At 45.6% G+C, this 25,027-nt stretch overlaps 1 long non-coding RNA gene across 1 annotated transcript; it reads right to left on the reverse strand.

The window, feature by feature from the left end:
• Positions 1–469: 469 nt before the first annotated feature.
• Positions 470–24,970, reverse strand: LOC130275290 (uncharacterized). Its single transcript, XR_008844722.1, has 3 exons — positions 24,928–24,970; positions 11,872–11,982; positions 470–556 (listed from the first exon to the last, which is right to left on the reverse strand). It is a non-coding gene; the product is annotated as an uncharacterized LOC130275290 (long non-coding RNA).
• Between the last annotated feature and the right edge of the window lie 57 nt (positions 24,971–25,027).

Here is a 25,027-nt window from a genome sequence, read left to right on the forward strand (position 1 = left end):
ATGGGGGCGGAGCCGTGACGTCACTGTGCTCCGTCCCCTGTAATCAGACCTGGAGCGAGCACGCTCCGGGGGCTTATTCTAACGGGGTGCAGCGTGGAAGATCACGGGGGTCCCGCCTCCTTTGGATAGGGGATAAGATGTCTTAGCGCCGGAGTACCCCTTTAACTACCTCCTATATATCTAATATGTTGATTCCACTGAATAGAGAGATCACTGCCTAATACCGGTCACCAGTCTCCCCGGTTGTGATAAGATCAAACAGAAGACGACCCAGAGCTTTATCCCATGGAATGTCATTTGTCATTTGTTGATTGTTTTGCCTTGTGCCCGGTAAACTGCCTCCCTTCACTGTGCGTTTCTTTTTTTTTTTTTGCGGGGTCTCAATTAGCTCAGATGATGGACAGAAGGACCTGCCTCCTTGCCGCCGTCTAATCAACACTTCAAAGATCCAGGCAGACTGTATTAGCAGAGCACCGATAACACTGATCAATGCCGCCGGGCTATTTCCTTAACTGAAGATATTGTGGTAAAATGATTGATGTCGTTACAACTGGTCCTGAAAAAAACAAACCCTCATATGAGGAAAAGAGATATGGAGGCCAGGGGGAAGAACCAAAACACTAACATTTTAATTGGTGATTTAAGGGGTTATCCTTAATTGGGTTAAGGGGTTAAGAAACTAGCCATGTGTTGTTTAAAGGGGTACTCTGGGGCTTAGACATCTTATCCCCTATCCAAAGGATAGGGGATAAGATGCCTGATTGCGGGGGTCCCGCTGCTGGGGACTCCCGTGATCTTGCACGCCGCATCCCGTTAAAATCAGTCCCCGGAGCATGTACGCTCCGGGGACTGATTACTGTCGATAATAGGGGGCGGAGCATTGTGATGTCATATCTCCGCCCCCTCAATGCAAGCCTATGGGAGGGGGCGTGACAGCTGAGGGGGCGGAGCGTGACATCACACGGGGGTGGAGCTGTGATGTCACAATGCTCAGGCCCCGTGATCGGCAGATTTCAACGGGGTGTGGCGTGCAAGATCACGGGGTTCCCCAGTGGCAGGACCCCCGCGATCAGGCATCTTATCCCCTATCCTTTGGATAGGAGATAAGATGTCTAAGCGCCGGAGTACCCCTTTATTTAAAGGATAACTCCATTACGTAAAATGTAAAAAAAAAATGTCTCATATTAAAGCTCTTGCTCTTACCTATCCATGAAGCTTTATTTTGCAAAAATCGGTCCAGCCGTTCGTTCAGAATCACGGCCAAAAGTGCCTGTGACATCATCAATATGACCGTCACGTCCCATGATTCCTTGCGTTCGCTTCCTGTAAGAATTTCACCACCCTCCTGCTCTTGCTCACTCCCATCTGTTTAATATGCACGCCCACAGTAAACACCCCTAAAGCTAACCACACCTAGCCCAGTCTCGTCACAACCTCTCGTGATTATAATCAGCCAATAAAGTTGCAGTAACATACACCCTCCCCCCTCCCCTGTTCTGTCCTGCGTTCCGTTCTGTTATGCCCTCTGTGCATTGCGCACGCGCAGGGCTGTGGGGGAAGTCTCGGAGTAAGAGACTTTCCAGTTTACATTGTGCATGCGTCTAGGGAGAAACTCGATTGGCTCACTGCTCTTACACTGACGTAAGAGCAGTGATCCTTGTGCGGCTGCGCTGCGGCGCCGCAGCCATCGGACAGGGGATCAGGGAGAAGGAAAAAAAACACTCAGCCAATGATGGCTGGGCAAATATGAATATTCAATAGATGGGTGTGGCTGTATTGAGGGACGAGAGCCACAGATCAGCACCACAGCATGCCGAGAAGAAGTTAAATTCGACCACAAGATGGCTGCCGCAATAGGGGGTCGAAAAATGGCCCCCTCCCATAGACTTGCATTGAGGGGACGGGCGTGACGTCACACGGGGGCGGAGTCCTGACGTCACGGACTTCCGTTCCCGGAGTCGCGGCTCAGGCCCTCTCGCGGTTCAGGTGAGAAAACAGGTGGTTGCCGCAAGCAATAATGCGGGGGTCCCCAGCGGAGGGACCCCCACGATCAGACATCTTATCTCATATTCTTTGGATAGGGGATAAGATGTCTAGGGTGGGAGTACCCCTTTAACGCACCAAGACGTACATTTACGTCCTAAGCATAACCGTGAGCATCAGAGCAATGCCCGGATCATGCGAGGCAGGTCCCGACTGCTGATCGCAGCCAGGGACCCGCCGGTAATGGCGGACATCCGCGATCCCGCGGATGTCCACCATTAACCCCTCAGATGCCGCGATCGATACAGATCACGGCATCTGCAGCATCGCGGTCACTAAAATGGAGGATCAGATCGCCCGCAGCGCTGCCGCGGCGATCCGATCATCCAGCACGGCAGACAGAGGTCCCCTCCCCTGCCTCCGCTGCCTTCCCGCAGACCAGAGCACGAGATGGCCGATAACGCTGATCAGTGCTGTGTCCTATACATAGCACTGAACATTATTAGCAACCGAATGATTGCTATAAATAGTCCCCTATGGGGACTATTAAAGTTTAAAAATAAAAGTTAAAAAAAATTTGAAAACCCCCTTCCCCCAAAAATATGTAAATTGTCCCATTTTCCCTATTTCCCCCCCAAAAAGTGTTAAAAAAAATATTTTATATACATATTTGGTATCACCGCGTGCGTAAATATCTGAACTATTAAAATTAAATATTAATGATACCGTACGGTGAACGGCGTGAACGGAAAAAAAAATTCCAAAATAAATCATTTTTTATAACATATAACTTAAAAAAATAAATAAAAATGGATTAAAAGTTTTATATGAGCAAATATGCTATCAATAAAAAGTACAGATCACGGCGCAAAAAATGAGCCCTCATACCGCCACTTATACGGAAAAATGAAAAAGTTATATGCATTCAAAATAGGGGGATTTTAAACGTACTAATTTGGTTAAAAAGTTTGCGATTTTTTTTAAGCGAAACAGTAATAGAAAAGTATATTATCATGGGTATCATTTTAATTGTATTGACCCAAAGAATAAAGAACAGATGTAATTTTTACCGTAAATTATACGGCATGAAAACGAAAATTAGCAAAATTGCGGTTTTCTTTTTAATTTCCCCACACAAATAGTATTTTTTTGGTTGCGCCATAAATTTTATGGTAAAGTGAGCGATGGAATTACAACGGACAACTGGTCGCGCAAAAAAAAAAACAGTCTGTGGATGAAAATATAAAAGAGTTATGATTTTTTGAAGGCGAGGAGGAAAAAACGAAAACATAAAAATAAAATTGTCTGCGTCCTTAAGGGGTTAAAGGGGTACTCTGGTGCCAAAAACTTAAACAGATTTGTAAATTACTTCTATTTAAAAATCTTAATCCTTCCAGTACTTTTACAGCTGCTGTATGCTCCACAGAAAGCTGTGTAGTTCTTTCCAGTCTGACCACAGTGCTCTCTGCTGCCACCTCTGTCCATGTCAGGAACGGTCCAGAGTAGGAGCAAATCCCCCCATTGCAAACCTCTCCTGCTCTGGACAGTTCCTTACGTGGACAGAGGTGTCAGCAGAGAGCACTGTGGTCAGACTGGAAAGAGCTACACAACTTCCTGTGGAGCATACAGCAGCTGATAAGTACTGGAAGGATTAAGATTTTTAAATAGAAGTCATTAAAAAATCTGTTTAACTTTTTGGCAACAGTTGATTTAGTAAAAAAAAAAAAATTCCCACCGGAGTACCCCTTTAACCCCTTAACCTCTTAAGGACCCATGACGTATGCGTACGTCATGAGTCCCGGTCCTGCAATATAACGCGGGGTCACACGGTGACCCCGCATTATATCGCGGCGGGCTCGGCCTCTAATAGCGCGCGGCACTGATCGCTGTGCCGCGCGCTATTAACCCTTTAGCCGTGCGCTCAAAGCTTAGCCGCGCGGCTAAAAACGAAAGTAAAAGTGCCCGGCTAGCTCGGGGAGCTGTTCGGGATCGCCGCGGTATAATCGCAGCATCCCGAACAGCTGTAGCACAGGAGGAAGGTCTCTTACCTTCTCCTGTGCTGTCCGATCGCCGAATGAATGCTTCAAGCCTGAGATCCAGGCTTGAGCAATCAATCGCCGAAAACACTGATTGATCCATTCCTATGGAGATGGATCAATCAGTGTAAAAGATCAGTACATGCAATGTTATAGCCCCCCCTATAGGAGCTATAATATGGCAGAAGTCACCTGGCATTTCCAAAAATAAAAAAAACACTATGTAAATAATAATAAAAATAAACATATGTGGTATCGCCGCGTGCAGAAATGTCCAAATTATAAAAATATACTGCTTTTTAAACCGCTCGTTCAATGGCGTACGCGCAAAAAAATTCCAAAGTCCAAAATAGCGCATTTTTGATCACTTTTTATACCACAAAAAAGTGAATAAAAAGTGATCAAAAAGTTTGATCAGAACAAAAATGGTACCGCTAAAAGCTTCAGATGACGGCGCAAAAAATGAGTCCTCAAAGCGCCCTGAACACAGAAAAATAAAAAAAGTTATAGGGGTCAAAAGATGACCATTTTAAACGTATACATTTTCCTGCATGTATTCATGATTTTTTTCGGAAGTGATACAAATTCAAACCTATATGAGTAGGGGATCATTTTAACCGTATGGATCTACAGAATAAAGATAAGGTATCATTTTTGACAAAAAATGTACTGCGTAAAAACAGAAGCCCCCAAAACTTACAAAATAGTGTTTTTTCATAAATTTTGTTGCACATTGATTTTATTTCCCGTTTCACCGTAGATTTTTGGGTAAAATGACTAATGTCATTACAAAGTAGAATTAGTGACGCAAAAATTAAGCCATTATATATAATTTTAGGTGAAAATTTTTAAGAGTTATGATTTTTTTAAGTTAAGGAGGAAAAATTGAAAATGAAAAAACGGAAAAATTCCCGGGTCCTTAAGGGGTTAAGGACTATTTTTACGTTTTCGTTTTTTCCAATGGAGTGCCCCTTTAGAGGATCTTTATTTCAGATTTTTTGTAGCCAATAACGTACAGGTCTATATCTAGATGTCTGTACATGACCCTAATAATGGGGTTCATAAAGTGACAGCGCTGTGGCCCCTTAGTGGACTCCGCCCCCTCTGCCTATACAAAGCTATTGATCACAGAATATAAATAATGGCGCAGATGAGAGGTTTCTGTAGCTCGGAATCACGGTCACACTTTTAAACTTGTCACTAGATCATTGTGTCTCTGTTGTAAAACTACAACTTCCAGCATGCCCGGACAGCCAAAGGCTGTCCGGGCATGCTTGAAGTTGTAGTTTTGCAACAGCTGGAGGCACCTTTTTCGGAAAAAAGATGCACTAGATCTTCAGTTACTAAATCCCCATCACAATGTTGTTACACGGATGTCGTTACCTGTTTCCATTGTTGACTTCCAAGTGGCGTCATTTTTAAATTTTTCCATCAACAAAGCCAAACGAGGGCTTGTGTTTTTTTTTTTTTGCGGCACAAGTTGTAATCAGGGCCGGTTCTGCCTATAGACAAAATAGGCAGCTGCCTAGAGCGCCCCCTACTATAATAACACGGCATTGTTCAGCCTGCTGGAGGAGCGCAGCGCCACTTCCGAGGCAGACAGGGGCGATCACTAAGGTCAGATCCGTCCAACATCGCGCGCGCCTCCATACTTTCGCCTAGGGTGGCAAAAATCCTTGCACCAGACCTGGTTGTACTTATTTAATGCCGCCATTTCGGGGTTTATATAGATCGTATCCCCTTAACGACGCAGGACGTATAGTTACGGCTCCCGTGGGTCCTGGTTGCTGATAGCGGACATTGCCGATCGGGCTTATGTTCGGCATTAACCCTTTAGGCGCCGCAATCAAAGTTGATCGCAGCATCTAAAACAGGAGACAACAGTTGCCGGTTAGCTCAGTGGACTGTTCTGGTCCCGAACAGCTGAGAGGACAGCGGGAGGCTTCTTACCACCTTGCTTCCCGCCGACAGATCGGCACTTTTTTTTTTCTGGTTCGGCCATTAATGTTGTGGTGAAATGATTGTACGGGGTCTCCTGTATGGGGCCCCGGCTCGCTGGCCAGATAGCGCGTGTTGACCACCACACGAAGTGGCGACCAACCACACGAAGTGGCGACCTGCCGTAGAGTTGTATTGAGGGGGCGTGTCACCCGCCACTTCATGCAGTGGTCAACACGCCCCCTTTCCGTGGGCTGCCAGGGCTCCGTACAGGAGATCACGGGGGGCCCCAACGGTCGGACCCCCCCCGCGATCTGAAACTTATCCCCTATCCTTAGGATAGGGGATAAGCTTTTCACCACTGGACTACTCCTTTAGAGAGGTAACGGGAGCTTGTGACATCATAGCCCCGCCCCCTCATGGCGTCACACCCCGTCCCCTCAATGCAAGTCTATGGGAAGGAGCGTGACAGCCATCAACCCCTTCCCATAGACTTGCATTGAGGGGACGGGTGTGACATCATCAGGGGGTGGGGCTATGACATCATGAGCTCCCGGCGCCAGCTCCAGCGTACAGAACAGTTTGTTCCAAACGCTGAGCAGTGGAGTACTCCTTTAAGGGGTTATTGTTAAATTTTTATTTAACTTTTTTTTTTTTTGCTGGTCAAATGGAACAAACGTGATTTTGTTATAATTTTTTTTTGCATCGTCAATTTACGATACCAAAACTATATAGTTTTTTTTTATTACATTGCCGTAATAGAAACATTTAAAGAAAAACATATAATTAGTGTTGCTGTGTGACATGATCCATTACTTTCTTATTTCCCGCCTAATGGCGCTATGTTAGTGAGGATTAGTCCTGCCGTCCTTTGATGCAGACGTTGTTTGCTTTATTGATCGCCTCCCCCCCTATAATGACCAGTGACTAAGTCAGAGTATGTGCATCATGGGAGTCATAATAATAATATGACCGTCTTACCTGTAATTCCCTGATTATTGAGCTGAGGCTGGGGTAATGGAGGGCTGCAGCGTTAATGGGGGGCTCCAGATTTAATGGGGGGCTAAAACTTTAATGGGGGGCTCCAGATTTAAAGGGGGCTCCTGCTTTAATGGGGGGCTCCTGCTTTAATGGGGGGCTCCTGCTTTAATGGGGGGCTCCTGCTTTAATGGGGGGCTCCAGCTTTAATAGAGGGCTCCAGCCTGAAGCTTCTGATTGTCCGGGTGACTTGTTCCTTTCTGCATTTTATTCATATATATTACTAACAATAGTTTCCATCGCTGCAGCTGAGATATCATTGGACATAGTTCACCGACTGCTCTCAGCACATTCATCTATAATTCAGACTATTTGTAAAAGGTTTTAGAAGCATTTTCTAATGTAAAATTGATTGAATTCTAAACCGCATCTTCCTCTGGAGCGTCATGGAAGCAGCTGCCAGCTGTAATGTCCCCATTGTGTATCATTGCGTCTTCTCCGCGCTTAGAACATCAGAAAAACAGCCGTGTGATGGAGGGGCGACAGCGGGAGACACGACCACGACTAATCCTGCACCATATAGACAAGACTACTGGGGGGAGACAGGACCACGACTAATCCTGCACCTCATAGACCAGACTACTGGGGGGAAACACGACCACGACTAATCCTGCACCTCATAGACAAGACCACTGGGGGGAGACACAACCATGACTAATCCTGCACCATATAGACAAGACTACTGGGGGGAGACAGGACCACGACTAATCCTGCACCTCATAGACCAGACTACTGGGGGGAAACACGACCACGACTAATCCTGCACCTCATAGACAAGACCACTGGGGGGAGACACAACCATGACTAATCCTGCACCATATAGACAAGACTACTGGGGGGAAACACGATTACGACTAATCCTGCACCTCATAGACAAGACCACTGGGGGGAGACACAACCATGACTAATCCTGCACCATATAGACAAGACTACTGGGGGGAGACACGACCACGACTAATCCTGCACCTCATAGACCAGACTACTGGGGGGAAACACGACCACGACTAATCCTGCACCTCATAGACAAGACCACTGGGGGGAGACACAACCATGACTAATCCTGCACCATATAGACAAGACTACTGGGGGGAGACACGACCACGACTAATCCTGCACCTCATAGACAAGACCACTGGGGGGAGACACAACCATGACTAATCCTGCACCTCATAGACAAGACTACTGGGGGGAGACACGACCACGACTAATCCTGCACCTCATAGACCAGACTACTGGGGGGAGACACGACCACGACTAATCCTGCACCTCATAGACCAGACTACTGGGGGGAGACACGACCACGACTAATCCTGCACCTCATAGACCAGACTACTGGGGGGAGACACGACCACGACTAATCCTGCACCTCATAGACAAGACTACTGGGGGGAGACACAACCATGACTAATCCTGCACCTCATAGACAAGACTACTGGGGGGAGACATGACCACGACTAATCCTGCACCATATAGATAAGACCACTGGGGGGAGACACGACCACGACTAATCCTGCACCTCATAGACAAGATCACTGGGGGGAGACACAACCATGACTAATCCTGCACCTCATAGACAAGACTACTGGGGGGAGACATGACCACGACTAATCCTGCACCATATAGATAAGACTACTGGGGGGAGACACGACCATGACTAATTCTGCACCATATAGACAAGACTACTGGGGGGAGACACGACCACGACTAATTCTGCACCTCATAGACCAGACTACTGGGGGGAGACACGACCACGACTAATCCTGCACCTCATAGACAAGACCACTGGGGGGAGACACGACCATGACTAATCCTGCACCTCATAGACCAGACTACTGGGGGGAGACACGACCATGACTAATCCTGCACCATATAGACAAGACTACTGGGGGGAGACACGACCACGACTAATCCTGCACCTCATAGACCAGACTACTGGGGGGAGACACGACCACGACTAATCCTGCACCTCATAGACCAGACTACTGGGGGGAGACACGACCACGACTAATCCTGCACCTCATAGACCAGACTACTGGGGGGAGACATGACCACGACTAATCCTGCACCTCATAGACAAGACCACTGGGGGGAGACACAACCATGACTAATCCTGCACCTCATAGACAAGACTACTGGGGGGAGACACGACCACGACTAATCCTGCACCATATAGATAAGACTACTGGGGGGAGACACGACCATGACTAATTCTGCACCATATAGATAAGACTACTGGGGGGAGACACGACCATGACTAATCCTGCACCATATAGATAAGACCACTGGGGGGAGACACGACCACGACTAATCCTGCACCTCATAGACAAGACCACTGGGGGGAGACACGACCATGACTAATTCTGCACCATATAGACAAGACCACTGGGGGGAGACACGACCACGACTAATCCTGCACCTCATAGACCAGACTACTGGGGGGAGACACGACCACGACTAATCCTGCACCTCATAGACAAGACCACTGGGGGGAGACACGACCATGACTAATCCTGCACCTCATAGACCAGACTACTGGGGGGAGACACGACCACGACTAATTCTGCACCTCATAGACCAGACTACTGGGGGGAGACACGACCACGACTAATCCTGCACCTCATAGACAAGACCACTGGGGGGAGACACGACCATGACTAATCCTGCACCTCATAGACAAGACCACTGGGGGGAGACACGACCACGACTAATCCTGCACCTCATAGACAAGACCACTGGGGGGAGACACGACCATGACTAATCCTGCACCATATAGACAAGACTACTGGGGGGAGACACGACCACGACTAATCCTGCACCATATAGACAAGACCACTGGGGGGAGACACGACCACCACTAATCCTGCACATCATAGACAAGATTACTGGGGGGGAGACACGACCATGACTAATCCTGCACCTCATAGACAAGACCACTGGGGGGAGACACGACCACGACTTATCCTGCACCTCATAGACAAGACCACTGGGGGGAGACACGACCACAACTAATCCTGCACCTCACAGACAAGACTGCTGGGGGGAGACACAACCATGACTAATCCTGCACCATATAGACAAGACCACTGGGGGGATACACGACCACGACTAATCCTGCACCTCATAGACAAGACCACTGGGGGGTGACACAACCATGACTAATCCTGCACCATATAGACAAGACCACTGGGGGGAGACACGACCACGACTAATCCTGCACCTCACAGACAAGACTACTGGGGGGGAGACACGACTACGACTAATCCTGCACCTCATAGACAAGACCACTGGGGGGAGACACGACCATGACTAATCCTGCACCTCATAGACAAGACCACTGGGGGGAGACACAACCACGACTAATCCTGCACCTCATAGACAAGACCACTGGGGGGAGACACGACCATGACTAATCCTGCACCTCATAGACCAGACCACTGGGGGGAGACACAACCATGACTAATCCTGCACCTCATAGACCAGACTACTGGGGGGAGACACGACCACGACTAATTCTGCACCTCATAGACCAGACCACTGGGAGGAGACACGACCATGACTAATTCTGCACCATATAGACAAGACCACTGGGGGAAGACACGACCACGACTAATCCTGCACCTCATAAACCAGACCACTGGGAGGAGACACGACCATGACTAATCCTGCACCTCATAGACAAGACCACTGGGAGGAGACACGACCATGACTAATTCTGCACCATATAGACAAGACCACTGGGGGAAGACACGACCCCGACTAATCCTGCACCTCACAGACAAGACTACTGGGGGGAGACACGACCACGACTAATCCTGCACCTCATAGACAAGACTACTGGGGGGAGACACGACCACGACTAATCCTGCACCTCATAGACAAGACTACTGGGGGGGGGAGACACGACCACGACTAATCCTGCACCATATAGACAAGACTGCTGGGGGGAGACAAGACCACGACTAATCCTGCACCTCATAGACAAGACCACTGGGGGGAGACACAACCACGACTAATCCTGAACCTCATAGACAAGACCACTGGGGGGAGACACGACCATAACTCCTAATCCTAAACCATAACTCCTAACCCTAAACCTCACAGTCAAGACCACTGGGAGGAGACATGGCCATAACTCCTAATCCTGAATATTGTGGACAATACCACTGGGGGGGGGGGGGGGGGGGGGAGACATGACCATAACTTCTAATCCTGAACCTCGTAGACAAGACCACTGGGGGGGAGGGAGACATGACCATAACTTCTAATCCTGAACCTCGTAGACAAGACCACTGGGGGGGAGGGAGACATGACCATAACTTCTAATCCTGAACCTCGTAGACAAGACCACTGGGGGGAGGGAGACATGACCATAACTTCTAATCCTGAACCACTGGCAGTAGATGCTCCCAGATGTTACTTTACCAGTCGGTGGACATTTGTTAGGACTACATTTACTGCCACTATTCTTCACTTATAATAGGATGAGCAGAACAATCCAGAGAAAAACAGCTGAGACTTTCCAGCTTCTAGTTTTATTTGCTTTTAAAGGGGTACTCCGGTGGGGAAAAAAAATGTCTGAGGTTGTAACAGAAAAGAAATCCCAAAAGAAAAGGCGCAGTTCATAAAACCCTTCTATATATGTGTATTGCTAAAGTCAGCGGATTGCAACTCAAAATCAGCAGAAATGTGTAAACCAAAAGGCGCAAAAAAGGTACAAATAAACCCCGCTTGCGCCTTGTTTGATCCTTTTCTAGACACAAAGACAATGATAAATGTCGGCCAGTATCTTTGTCAGTGACAAATCCGCTGGGACTTCTGAGGACCCTCTTGTGATGATCAGGTTCTCTAGGTCTGGTCATGTAAGGCTCCATATTACCTTCAGCTGTTGTCCAGACAGGACGATGATCATCCACAATGATATGGTGCAGCCCGAGCGCCGTCTCCCGGCTATTCTTCGGGAATCACTATGGAAACTGATGTTCTGCTCCTATGAAAAGATAAGTATAAACTTCTTCTTGTTATTAGGGCTGTGAAAGAGCAGAATATATGAGCCCAGAAGGATATCGGGACTGACAATCTGCATGAGACCTCTTCATGTACGGCACTGTCTACTGTGGAAAAAGATTTGATTTCCTGCACCTTCCCCATGACAACACTTCCTGCACCTTACCCATGATAACACTTCCTGCACCTTCCCCATGATAACACTTCCTGCACCTTCCCCATGATAACACTTCCTGCCCCTTCCCCATGATAACACTTCCTGCACCTTCCCCATGATAACACTTCCTGCACCTTCCCCATGATAACACTTCCTGCACCTTCCCCATGACAACACTTCCTACACCTTCCCCATGTCAACAATTCCTGCACCTTCCCCATAACAACACTTCCTGCACCTTCCCCATGTCAACACTTCCAGCCCTTTCCCCATGACAACATTTCCTGTCCCGCTGTCCGGTATCATTGTAATTACTATAAGATTTTTTATTTTATTTCCCTATTTGCAACAGAAAGAAGAAGGCTGGGTTCTGACTTGTAGCCATATTGTTCTATGTCCCAATTATAACACTAACCAGATGTTTTGGAGACACAGACTGTAGATCCTGTAGACGGGTGACAAATGAAATTAGTGGGCAAATTATTTAGCCCTCTATGTAAAATGTACAAATAGTAGCAACTTTGTTATAGCCGCTGCCCCCTTACAATGGGATCTTCAGACCAGTGACCATAGAGAGCAGCATAAATATAGGGTTCCGGTACATGGGGAATGGTGCGACTGAGAAACAACATCCAGAGATAGGGGTCAGAAATAACTCTTCACCAAAAGAGAACAGAGGAGCAATCAGGAAACTACAGTCAGATGGATCCAGACCTCTATAAAGAAACATGGCCTGGTCAGATGGATCCAGATCTCTATAGAGAAACATGTCCTGGTCAGATGGATCCAGATCTCTATAGAGAAACATGGCCTGGTCAGATGGATCCAGATCTCTATAGAGAAACATGGCCTGGTCAGATGGATCCAGATCTCTATAGAGAAACATGGCCACGTCAGATGGATCCAGATCTCTATAGAGAAACATGGCCTGGTCAGATGGATCCAGATCTCTATAGAGAAACATGGCCTGGTCAGATGGATCCAGGTCTCTATAGAGAAACATGTCCTGGTCAGATGGATCCAGATCTCTATAGAGAAACATGTCCTGGTCAGATGGATCCAGGTCTCTATAGAGAAACATGGCCTGGTCAGATGGATCCAGATCTCTATAGAGAAACATGGCCTGGTCAGATGGATCCAGATCTCTATAAAGAAACATGTCCTGGTCAGATGGATCCAGATCTCTATAAAGAAACATGTCCTGGTCAGATGGATCCAGATCTCTATAGAGAAACATGACCTGGTCAGATTGATCCAGATCTCTATAGAAAAATATGGCCTGGTCAGATGGATCCAGATCTCTATAGAGAAACATGTCCTGGTCAGATGGATCCAGATCTCTATAGAGAAACATGGTCTGGTCAGATGGATCCAGATCTCTATAGAGAAACATGGCCTGATCAGATGGATCCAGATCTCTATAGAGAAACATGGCCTGGTCAGATGGATCCAGATCTCTATAGAGAAACATGACCCGGTCAGATGGATCCAGATCTCTATAGAGAAACATGTCCTGGTCAGATGGATCCAGATCTCTATAGAGAAACATGTCCTGGTCAGATGGATCCAGATCTCTATAGAGAAACATGTCCTGGTCAGATGGATCCAGATCTCTATAGAGAAACATGGCCTGGTCAGATGGATCCAGATCTCTATAGAGAAACATGTCCTGGTCAGATTGATCCAGATCTCTATAGAGAAACATGGCCTGGTCAGATGGATCCAGATCTCTATAGAGAAACATGTCCTGGTCAGATGGATCCAGATCTCTATAGAGAAACATGGTCTGGTCAGATGGATCCAGATCTCTATAGAGAAACATGGCCTGATCAGATGGATCCAGATCTCTATAGAGAAACATGGCCTGGTCAGATGGATCCAGATCTCTATAGAGAAACATGACCCGGTCAGATGGATCCAGATCTCTATAGAGAAACATGTCCTGGTCAGATGGATCCAGATCTCTATAGAGAAACATGTCCTGGTCAGATGGATCCAGATCTCTATAAAGAAACATGGCCTGGTCAGAAGGATCCAGATCTCTATAAAGAAACATGTCCTGGTCAGATGGATCCAGATCTCTATAAAGAAACATGGCCTGGTCAGATGGATCCAGATCTCTATAGAGAAACATGTCCTGGTCAGATGGATCCAGATCTCTATAGAGACACATATCCTGGTGAGATGGATCCAGATCTCTATAAAGAAACATGGCCTGGTCAGATGGATCCAGATCTCTATAAAGAAACATGGCCTGGTCAGATGGATCCAGATCTCTATAAAGAAACATGGCCTGGTCAGATGGATCCAGATCTCTATAAAGAAACATGGCCTGGTCAGATGGATCCAGATCTCTATAGAGAAACATGTCCTAATCAGATGGATCCAGATCTCTATAGAGAAACATGTCCTGGTCAGATGGATCCAGATCTCTGTGGAGAAACATGGCCTGGTCAGATGGATCCCGATCTCTATAGAGAAACATGACCTGGTCAGATGGATCCAGATCTATATAGAGAAACATGTCCTGGTCAGATGGATCCAGATCTCTATAGAGAAACATGACCTGGTCAGATGGATCCAGATCTATAGAGAAATATTTCCTGATCAGATGGATCCAGATCTCTATAGAGAAACATGGCCTGGTCAGATGGATCCAGATCTATAGAGAAACATGTCCTGATCAGATGGATCCAGATCTCTACAGAGAAACATGGCCTGGTCAGATGGATCCAGATCTCTAAAGAGAAACATGGCCTGGTCAGATGGATCCAGATCTCTATAGAGAAACATGGCCTGGTCAGATGGATCCAGATCTCTATAGAGAAACATGTTCTGGTCAGATGGATCCAGATCTCTATAGAGAAACATGGCCTGGTCAGATGGATCCAGATTACTATAGAGAAACATGGCCTGGTCAGATGGATCCAGATCTCTATAGAGAAACATGTCCTGGTCAGATGGATCCAGATCTCTATAGAGATACATGATCTGGTCAGATGGATCCAGATCTCTATAGAGAAACATGGCCTGGTCAGATGGATCCAGATCTCTATAGAGAATCATGGCCTGGTCAGATGGATCCAGATTACTATAGAGAAACATGGCCTGGTCAGATGGATCCAGATCTCTATAGAGATACATGATCTGGTCAGATGGATGCAGATCTCTGTGGAGAAACATGGCCTGGTCAGATGGATCCAGATCTCTATAGAGAAACATGTACTGGTCAGATGGATCCAGATCTCTATAGAGAAACATGGCCTGGTCAGATGGATCCAGATCTCTATAGAGAAACATGACCTGGCCAGATGGATCCAGATCTCTACAGAGAAACACGGCCTGGTCAGATGGATCCAGATCTCTATAGAGAAACATGACCTGGTCAGATGGATCCAGATCTCTATAGAGAAACATGGCCTGGTCAGATGGATCCAGATCTCTATAGAGAAACACGGTCTGGTCAGAAGGATCCAGATCTCTATAGAGAAACACGGTCTGGTCAGATGGATCCAGATCTCTATAGAGAAACATGTCCTGGTCAGATGGATCCAGATCTCTATAGAGAAACATGGCCTGGTCAGATGGTTCCAGATCTCTATAGAGAAACATGGCCTGGTCAGATGGATCCAGATCTCTATAGAGAAACATGGCCTGGTCAGATGGATCCAGATCTCTACAGAGAAACATGGTCTGGTCAGATGGATCCAGATCTCTATAGAGAAACATGTCCTGGTCAGATGGATCCAGATGTCTATAGAGAAACATGGCCTGGTCAGATGGATCCAGATCTCTGTAGAGAAACATGACCTGGTCAGATGGATCCAGATCTCTATAGAGAAACATGACCTGGTCAGATGGATCCAGATCTCTATAGAGAAACATGGCCTGGTCAGATAGATCCAGATCTCTATAGAGAAACATGGCCTGGTCAGATGGATCCAGATCTCTATAGAGAAACATGGCCTGGTCAGATGGATCCAGATCTCTATAGAGAAACATGTCCTGGTCAGATGGATCCAGATCTCTATAGAGAAACATGTCCCGGTCAGATGGATCCAGATCTCTATAGAGAAACATCGCCTGGTCAGATGGATCCAGATCTCTATAGAGAAACATGCCCTGGTCAGATGGATCCAGATCTCTATAGAGAAACATGACCTGGTCAGATGGATCCGGATCTCTAAAGAAACATGACCTGGTCAGATGGACCTAGATGGGAGTAGTGGACGAAAAAAGTGCTGCTGTACCGAATGCCATAACTGGTCCAGCGTACTAGATAGGCTCTAATAAAGGAGACATTCAGCGAATATATAGGATACATATGTGTCACACATTTTCACACCAGAGTCTTTGGTTGCTACTGTGTTCCTAACATCAATGGGCCACCACAAATATGTCAGGGCAGCTCTGGTTCTATGCAACATATGGATAAAGTTAGTTTCTACCAATAAAGCTATACCAAAGTGATATTATTTTGTAAGCCATGCACCACACTATCCTCCTATTGACACAGCTCAGGGGCACTATCCTACAGGCACAGCGAGGGGTCTCTAGCCTCCTATAGGCACAGTTTAGGGTTCCTGTTCTCCTATAGGCAAAGCTCAGGGTCGCTTTCCTTCTCTAGGAAAAGCCTAGGGTCTCTATCCTCCTATAGGCAAAGCTTGGGGTCTCTAATCTCGTATAGGCACAGTGAGGGGTCTTTATGCTCCTACAGGAAAAGCTCAGGGGCTCTATCCTCCTAAAGGCAAAGCTCAATGGCTCTATCCTCCTATATGCATAGCTCAGGGGCTCTATCCTCCTATAGGCACAGCACAGGGGCTCTATCCTCCTATAGGCACAGCACAGGGGCTCTATCCTCCTATAGGCAAAGCTCAAGGGCTCTATCCTCCTATAGGCACTGTTCAGGAGCTCTAGCCTCCTATAGACAAAGTCAATGACTCTATTCTCCAGTAGGCACAGCTCAGGAGCTCTATCCTCCTAAAGGCAAAGCTCAATGGTTCTATCCTCCTGTAGGCGTAGCTCAGGGGCTCTGTCCTCCTATAGGTACAGCACAGGGGTTCTATCCTCCTATAGGCACAGCACAGGGGCTCTATCCTCCTATGGGCACAGCTCAATGGCTCTATCCTCCTATAGGCACAGCTCAATGGCTCTATCCTCCTATAGGCACAGTTCAGAGGGTTCTATACTCCTATAGGCACAATCCAATGGCTCTATCCTCCTATAGGCAAAGCTCAATGACTCTATCCTGCTATAGGCATAGCTCAGGGGCTCTATCCTCCTACAGGCAAAGCACAGGGGCTCTTTCCTCCTATAGGCACAGTTCAGGAGCTCTATCCACCTATAGGCACAGCTCAAGGGCTCTATCCTCCTATAGGCACAGCTCAGGAGCTCTATCCACCTATAGGCAAAGCTCAATGGCTCTATCCTCCTATAGGCATAGCTCAGGGGCTCTTTCCTCCTATAGGCACAGCACATCGGCTCTATCCTCCTATAGGCACAGCACAGGGGCTCTATCCTCCTATAGGCACAGCACAGGGGCTCTATCCTCCTATAGGCATAGCTCAGGGGATCTATCCTCCTATAGGCACAGCTCAGGAGCTCTATCCTCCTATAGGCACAGCTCAAGGGCTCTATCCTCCTATAGGCACAGCTCAGGGGCTCTATCCTCCTATAGGCACAGCTCAGGGGCTCTATCCTCCTATAGGCACAGTTCAGGGGCTCTATCCTCCTATAGGCACAGCTCAGGTGCTCTATCCTCCTATAGGCAAAGCTCAGGGGCTCTGTCCTCCTATAGGCACAGTTCAGGGGCTCTATCCTCCAATAGGCAAAGCTCAGGGGCTCTATCCTCCTATAGGCACAGCACAGGGGCTCTATCCTCCTATAGGCACAGCTCAAGGGATCTATCCTCCTATAGGCACAGCTCAGGGGCTCTATCCTCCTATAGGAACAGTTCAGGGGCTCTAACCTCCTATAGGCACAGCTCAGGGGCTCTATCCTCCTTTAGACACAGTTCAGGGGCTCTAACCTCCTATAGCACAGCTCAGAGGTCTCTATCCTCCTACAGGCACAGCTCAGGGGCTCTATCCTCCGAAAGGCACAACTCAGGGGCTCTATCCTCCTATAGGCACAGCTCAATTGCTCTATCCTCCTATAAGCACAGTAAGGGGGTTCTTTCCTTCTGTAGGCACAGCAAGGGGTATTATCCTTCTATAGGCACAGCAAGGAGTATCTATCTTCCTATCGGCACAGCTCAGGGGGCTCTATCCTCCTATAGACCTATAGGGACACATGTAGGGGGCTTTATTTTCATATATGTACTTATGCCTTAATGGGGCTCTATCCTCCTTTATGTAATTACACCTGTAGGGGGCTCTAACCTCCTGTATGTAATTACACCTGTAGGGGGCTCTATCCTCTTATATGTAATGACACCTGTAAGGGGCTCTATCCTCTATATGTAATGGCACCTGTAGGGGGCTATATCCTCTTATATGTAATTACACCTGCAGGGGGCTCTATCCTCCTATATGTAATTACACCTGTAGGGGGCTCTACCCTCCTATATGTAATTACACCTGTGGGGGGCTCTATCCTCTTATATATAATTATACCTGTAGGGGGCTCTATCCTCTTATATGTAATTACACCTGTAGGGGGCTCTATCCTCTTATATGTAATGACATCTGTAGGGGGCTCTATCCTCTTATGTAAAATGACACCGGTAGGTGGCGCTATCCTCTTATATGTAATTACACCTGTAGGGGGCTCTATCCTCTTATATGTAATTACACCTGTAGGGGGCTCTATCCTCTTATATGTAATGACACCTGTAGGGGGCTCTATCCTCTATATGTAATTACACCTGTAGGGGGCTCTATCCTCTTATGTATAATTACATCTGTAGGGGGCTCTATCCTCTTATGTATAATTACACCTGTAGGGGGCTCTATCCTCTTATGTATAATTACACCTGTAGGGGGCTCTATCCTCTTATGTATAATTACACCTGTAGGGGGCTCTATCCTCTTATATATAATTACAACTGTAGGGGGCTCTATCCTCTTATATGTAATTACACCTGTAGGGGGCTCTATCCTCTTATATATAATTATACCTGTAGGGGGCTCTATCCTCTTATATGTAATTACACCTGTAGGGGGCTCTATCCTCTTATGTATAATGACACCTGTAGGTGGCGCTATCCTCTTATATGTAATTACACCTGTAGGGGGCTCTATCCTCTTATATGTAATTACACCTGTAGGGGGCTCTATCCTCTTATATGTAATGACACCTGTAGGGGGCTCTATCCTCTTATATATAATTACACCTGTAGGGGGCTCTATCCTCTTATTTGTAATTACACCTGTAGGGGGATTTATCCTCTTATATGTAATTACACCTGTAGGGGGCTCTATCCTCTTATATGTAATTACACCTATAGGGGGCTTTATCCTCTTATATATAATTACACATGTAGGGGTCTCTATCCTATTATATGTAATTACACCTGTAGGGGGCTCTATCCTCTTATATGTAATTACACCTGTAGGGGGCTCTATCCTCTTATATGTAATTACACCTGTAGGGGGCTCTATCCTCTTATATGTAATTACACCTGTAGGGGGCTCTATCCTCTTATATGTAATTACACCTGTAGGGGGCTCTATCCTCTTATATGTAATTACACCTGTAGGGGGCTCTATATTCTTATATGTAATTACACCTGTAGGAGGCTCTATCCTCTTATATATAATTACAACTGTAGGGGGCTCTATCCTCTTATATGTAATTACACCTGTAGGGGGCTCTATCCTCTTATATATAATTACACCTGTAGGGGGCTCTATCCTCTTATATGTAATTACACCTGTAGGGGGCTCTATCCTCTTATGTATAATGACACCTGTAGGTGGCGCTATCCTCTTATATGTAATTACACCTGTAGGGGGCTCTATCCTCTTATATGTAATTATACCTGTAGGGGGCTCTATCCTCTTATATGTAATTACACCTGTAGGGGGCTCTATCCTCCTATATGTAATTATCCCTGTAGGGGGCTCTATCCTCTTATATATAATTACACCTGTAGGAGGCTCTATCCTCTTATATATAATTACAACTGTAGGGGGCTCTATCCTCTTATATGTAATTACACATGTAGGGGTCTCTATCCTATTATATGTAATTACACCTGTAGGGGGCTTTATCCTCTTATATGTAATTACACCTGTAGGGGGCTCTATCCTCTTATATGTAATTACACCTGTAGGGGGCTCTATCCTCTTATATGTAATTACACCTGTAGGGGGCTCTATCCTCTTATATGTAATTATACCTGTAGGGGGCTCTATATTCTTATATGTAATTACACCTGTAGGAGGCTCTATATTCTTATATGTAATGACACCTGTAGGGGGCTCTATCCTCTTATATGTAATTACACCTGTAGGGGGCTCTATCCTCTTATATATAATTACAACTATAGGGGGCTCTATCCTCTTATATGTAATTACACCTGTAGGGGGCTCTATCCTCTTATATATAATTACACCTGTAGGGGGCTCTATCCTCTTATATGTAATTATACCTGTAGGGGGCTCTATATTCTTATATGTAATTACACCTGTAGGGGGCTCTATATTCTTATCTGTAATTACACCTGTAGGAGGCTCTATCCTCTTATATATAATTACAACTGTAGGGGGCTCTATCCTCTTATATGTAATTACACCTGTAGGGGGCTCTATCCTCTTATATATAATTACACCTGTAGGGGGCTCTATCCTCTTATATGTAATTACACCTGTAGGGGGCTCTATCCTCTTATGTATAATGACACCTGTAGGTGGCGCTATCCTCTTATATGTAATTACACCTGTAGGGGGCTCTATCCTCTTATATGTAATTACACCTGTAGGGGGCTCTATCCTCTTATATGTAATGACACCTGTAGGGGGCTCTATCCTCTTATATATAATTACACCTGTAGGGGGCTCTATCCTCTTATTTGTAATTACACCTGTAGGGGGATTTATCCTCTTATATGTAATTACACCTGTAGGGGGCTCTATCCTCTTATATGTAATTACACCTATAGGGGGCTTTATCCTCTTATATATAATTACACATGTAGGGGTCTCTATCCTATTATATGTAATTACACCTGTAGGGGGCTCTATCCTCTTATATGTAATTACACCTGTAGGGGGCTCTATCCTCTTATGTATAATGACACCTGTAGGTGGCGCTATCCTCTTATATGTAATTACACCTGTAGGGGGCTCTATCCTCTTATATGTAATTATACCTGTAGGGGGCTCTATCCTCTTATATGTAATTACACCTGTAGGGGGCTCTATCCTCCTATATGTAATTATCCCTGTAGGGGGCTCTATCCTCTTATATATAATTACACCAGTAGGGGGCTCTATCCTCTTATATGTAATTACACCTGTAGGGGGCTCTATCCTCTTATATGTAATGACACCTGTAGGGGGCTCTATCCTCTTATATGTAATTACACCTGTAGGGGGCTCTATCCTCTTATATATAATTACACCTGTAGGGGGCTCTATCCTCTTATATGTAATTACACCTGTAGGGGGCTCTATCCTCTTATATGTAATGACACCTGTAGGGGGCTCTATCCTCTTATATATAATTACACCTGTAGGGGGCTCTATCCTCTTATATGTAATTACACCTGTAGGGGGCTCTATCCTCTTATATGTAATGACACCTGTAGGGGGCTCTATCCTCTTATTTGTAATTACACCTGTAGGGGGATTTATCCTCTTATATGTAATTACACCTGTAGGGGTCTCTATCCTCTTATATGTAATTACACCTGTAGGGGGCTTTATCCTCTTATATATAATTACACATGTAGGGGTCTCTATCCTATTATATGTAATTACACCTGTAGGGGGCTCTATCCTCTTATATGTAATTACACCTGTAGGGGGCTCTATCCTCTTATATGTAATTACACCTGTAGGGGGCTCTATCCTCTTATATGTAATTACACCTGTAGGGGGCTCTATCCTCTTATATGTAATTACACCTGTAGGGGGCTCTATCCTCTTATATGTAATTACACCTGTAGGAGGCTCTATCCTCTTATATATAATTACAACTGTAGGGGGCTCTATCCTCTTATATGTAATTACACCTGTAGGGGGCTCTATCCTCTTATATGTAATTACACCTGTAGGGGGCTCTATCCTCTTATATGTAATTACACCTGTAGGGGGCTCTATCCTCTTATATGTAATTACACCTGTAGGGGGCTCTATATTCTTATATGTAATTACACCTGTAGGAGGCTCTATCCTCTTATATATAATTACAACTGTAGGGGGCTCTATCCTCTCATATGTAATTACACCTGTAGGGGGCTCTATCCTCTTATATGTAATTACACCTGTAGGGGGCTCTATCCTCTTATGTATAATGACACCTGTAGGTGGCGCTATCCTCTTATATGTAATTACACCTGTAGGGGGCTCTATCCTCTTATATGTAATTATACCTGTAGGGGGCTCTATCCTCTTATATGTAATTACACCTGTAGGGGGCTCTATCCTCCTATATGTAATTACACCTGTAGGGGGCTCTATCCTCTTATATATAATTACACCTGTAGGGGGCTCTATCCTCTTATATGTAATTACACCTGTAGGGGGCTCTATCTTCTTATATAAAATTACACCTGTAGGGGGCTCTATCCTCCTATATATAATTACACCTGTAGGGGGCTCTATATTCTTATATGTAATTACACCTGTAGGGGGCTCTATCCTCTTATATATAATTACAACTGTAGGGGGCTCTATCCTCTTATATGTAATTACACCTGTAGGGGGCTCTATCCTCTTATATATAATTACACCTGTAGGGGGCTCTATCCTCTTATATGTAATTACACCTGTAGGGGGCTCTATATTCTTATATGTAATTACACCTGTAGGAGGCTCTATCCTCTTATATATAATTACAACTGTAGGGGGCTCTATCCTCTCATATGTAATTACACCTGTAGGGGGCTCTATCCTCTTATATGTAATTACACCTGTAGGGGGCTCTATCCTCTCATATGTAATTACACCTGTAGGGGGCTCTATCCTCTTATATGTAATTACACCTGTAGGGGGCTCTATCCTCTTATGTATAATGACACCTGTAGGTGGCGCTATCCTCTTATATGTAATTACACCTGTAGGGGGCTCTATCCTCTTATATGTAATTATACCTGTAGGGGGCTCTATCCTCTTATATGTAATTACACCTGTAGGGGGCTCTATCCTCCTATATGTAATTACACCTGTAGGGGGCTCTATCCTCTTATATATAATTACACCTGTAGGGGGCTCTATCCTCTTATATGTAATTACACCTGTAGGGGGCTCTATCTTCTTATATAAAATTACACCTGTAGGGGGCTCTATCCTCTTATATGTAATTACACCTGTAGGGGGCTCTATCCTCTTATATGTAATTACACCTGTAGGGGGCTCTATCCTCTTATATGTAATTACACCTGTAGGGGGCTCTATCCTCTTACATGTAATTACACCTGTAGGGGGCTCTATCCTCTTATATATAATTACACCTGTAGGGGGCTCTATCCTCTTATATGTAATTACACCTGTAGGGGGCTCTATCCTCTTATATGTAATTACACCTGTAGGGGGCTCTATCCTCTTATATGTAATTACACCTGTAGGGGGCTCTATCCTCTTATATATAATTACACCTGTAGGGGGCTCTATCCTCTTATATGTAATTACACCTGTAGGGGGCTCTATCCTCTTATATATAATTACACCTGTAGGTGGCGCTATCCTCTTATATGTAATTACACCTGTAGGGGGCTCTATCCTCTTATATGTAATTACACCTGTAGGGGGCTCTATCCTCTTTTATGTAATTACACCTGTAGGGGGCTCTATCCTCTTATATGTAATTATACCTGTAGGGGGCTCTATCCTCTTATATGTAATTACACCTGTAAGGGTCTCTATCCTCTTATATGTAATTACACCTGTAAGGGTCTCTATCCTCTTATATGTAATTACACCTGTAGGGGGCTCCACCCTCCTATATGTAATTACACCTGTAGGGGGCTCTATCCTCTTATATATAATTACACCTGTAGGGGGCTTTATCCTCTTATATGTAATTATACCTGTAGGGGGCTCTATCCTCTTATATGTAATTACACCTGTAAGGGTCTCTATCCTCTTATATGTAATTACACCTGTAGGGGGCTCTATCCTCTTATATGTAATTACACCTGTAGGGGGCTCCACCCTCCTATATGTAATTACACCTGTAGGGGGCTCCACCCTCCTATATATAATTACACCTGTAGGGGGCTCTATCCTCTTATATGTAATTACACCTGTAGGGGGCTCTATCCTCTTATATATAATTACACCTGTAGGGGGCTCTATCCTCTTATATGTAATTACACCTGTAGGAGGCTCTATCCTCTTATATATAATTACACCTGTAGGGGGCTCTATCCTCTTATATGTAATAACACCTGTAGGGGGCTCTATCCTCTTATATGTAATTACACCTGTAGGGGTCTCTATCCTCTTATATGTAATTACACCTGTAGGGGGCTCTATCCTCTTATATGTAATAACACCTGTAGGGGGCTCTATCCTCTTATATATATAATTACAACTGTAGGGGGATTTATCCTCTTATATTTAATAACACCTGTAGGGGGCTCTATCCTCTTATATGTAATTACACCTGTAGAGGGACTATTTTTCCCTCCGCTCACTCTCAGCTCTATCACCGCCTGCGCCGCCCTTCCTGGATCTTTCGGTTGCTTGGTAACGAGAAGCGTTGT

The sequence above is a fragment of the Hyla sarda genome, chromosome 6 (assembly GCF_029499605.1).
Source record: "Hyla sarda isolate aHylSar1 chromosome 6, aHylSar1.hap1, whole genome shotgun sequence".
Lineage (NCBI taxonomy): Eukaryota > Metazoa > Chordata > Amphibia > Anura > Hylidae > Hyla > Hyla sarda.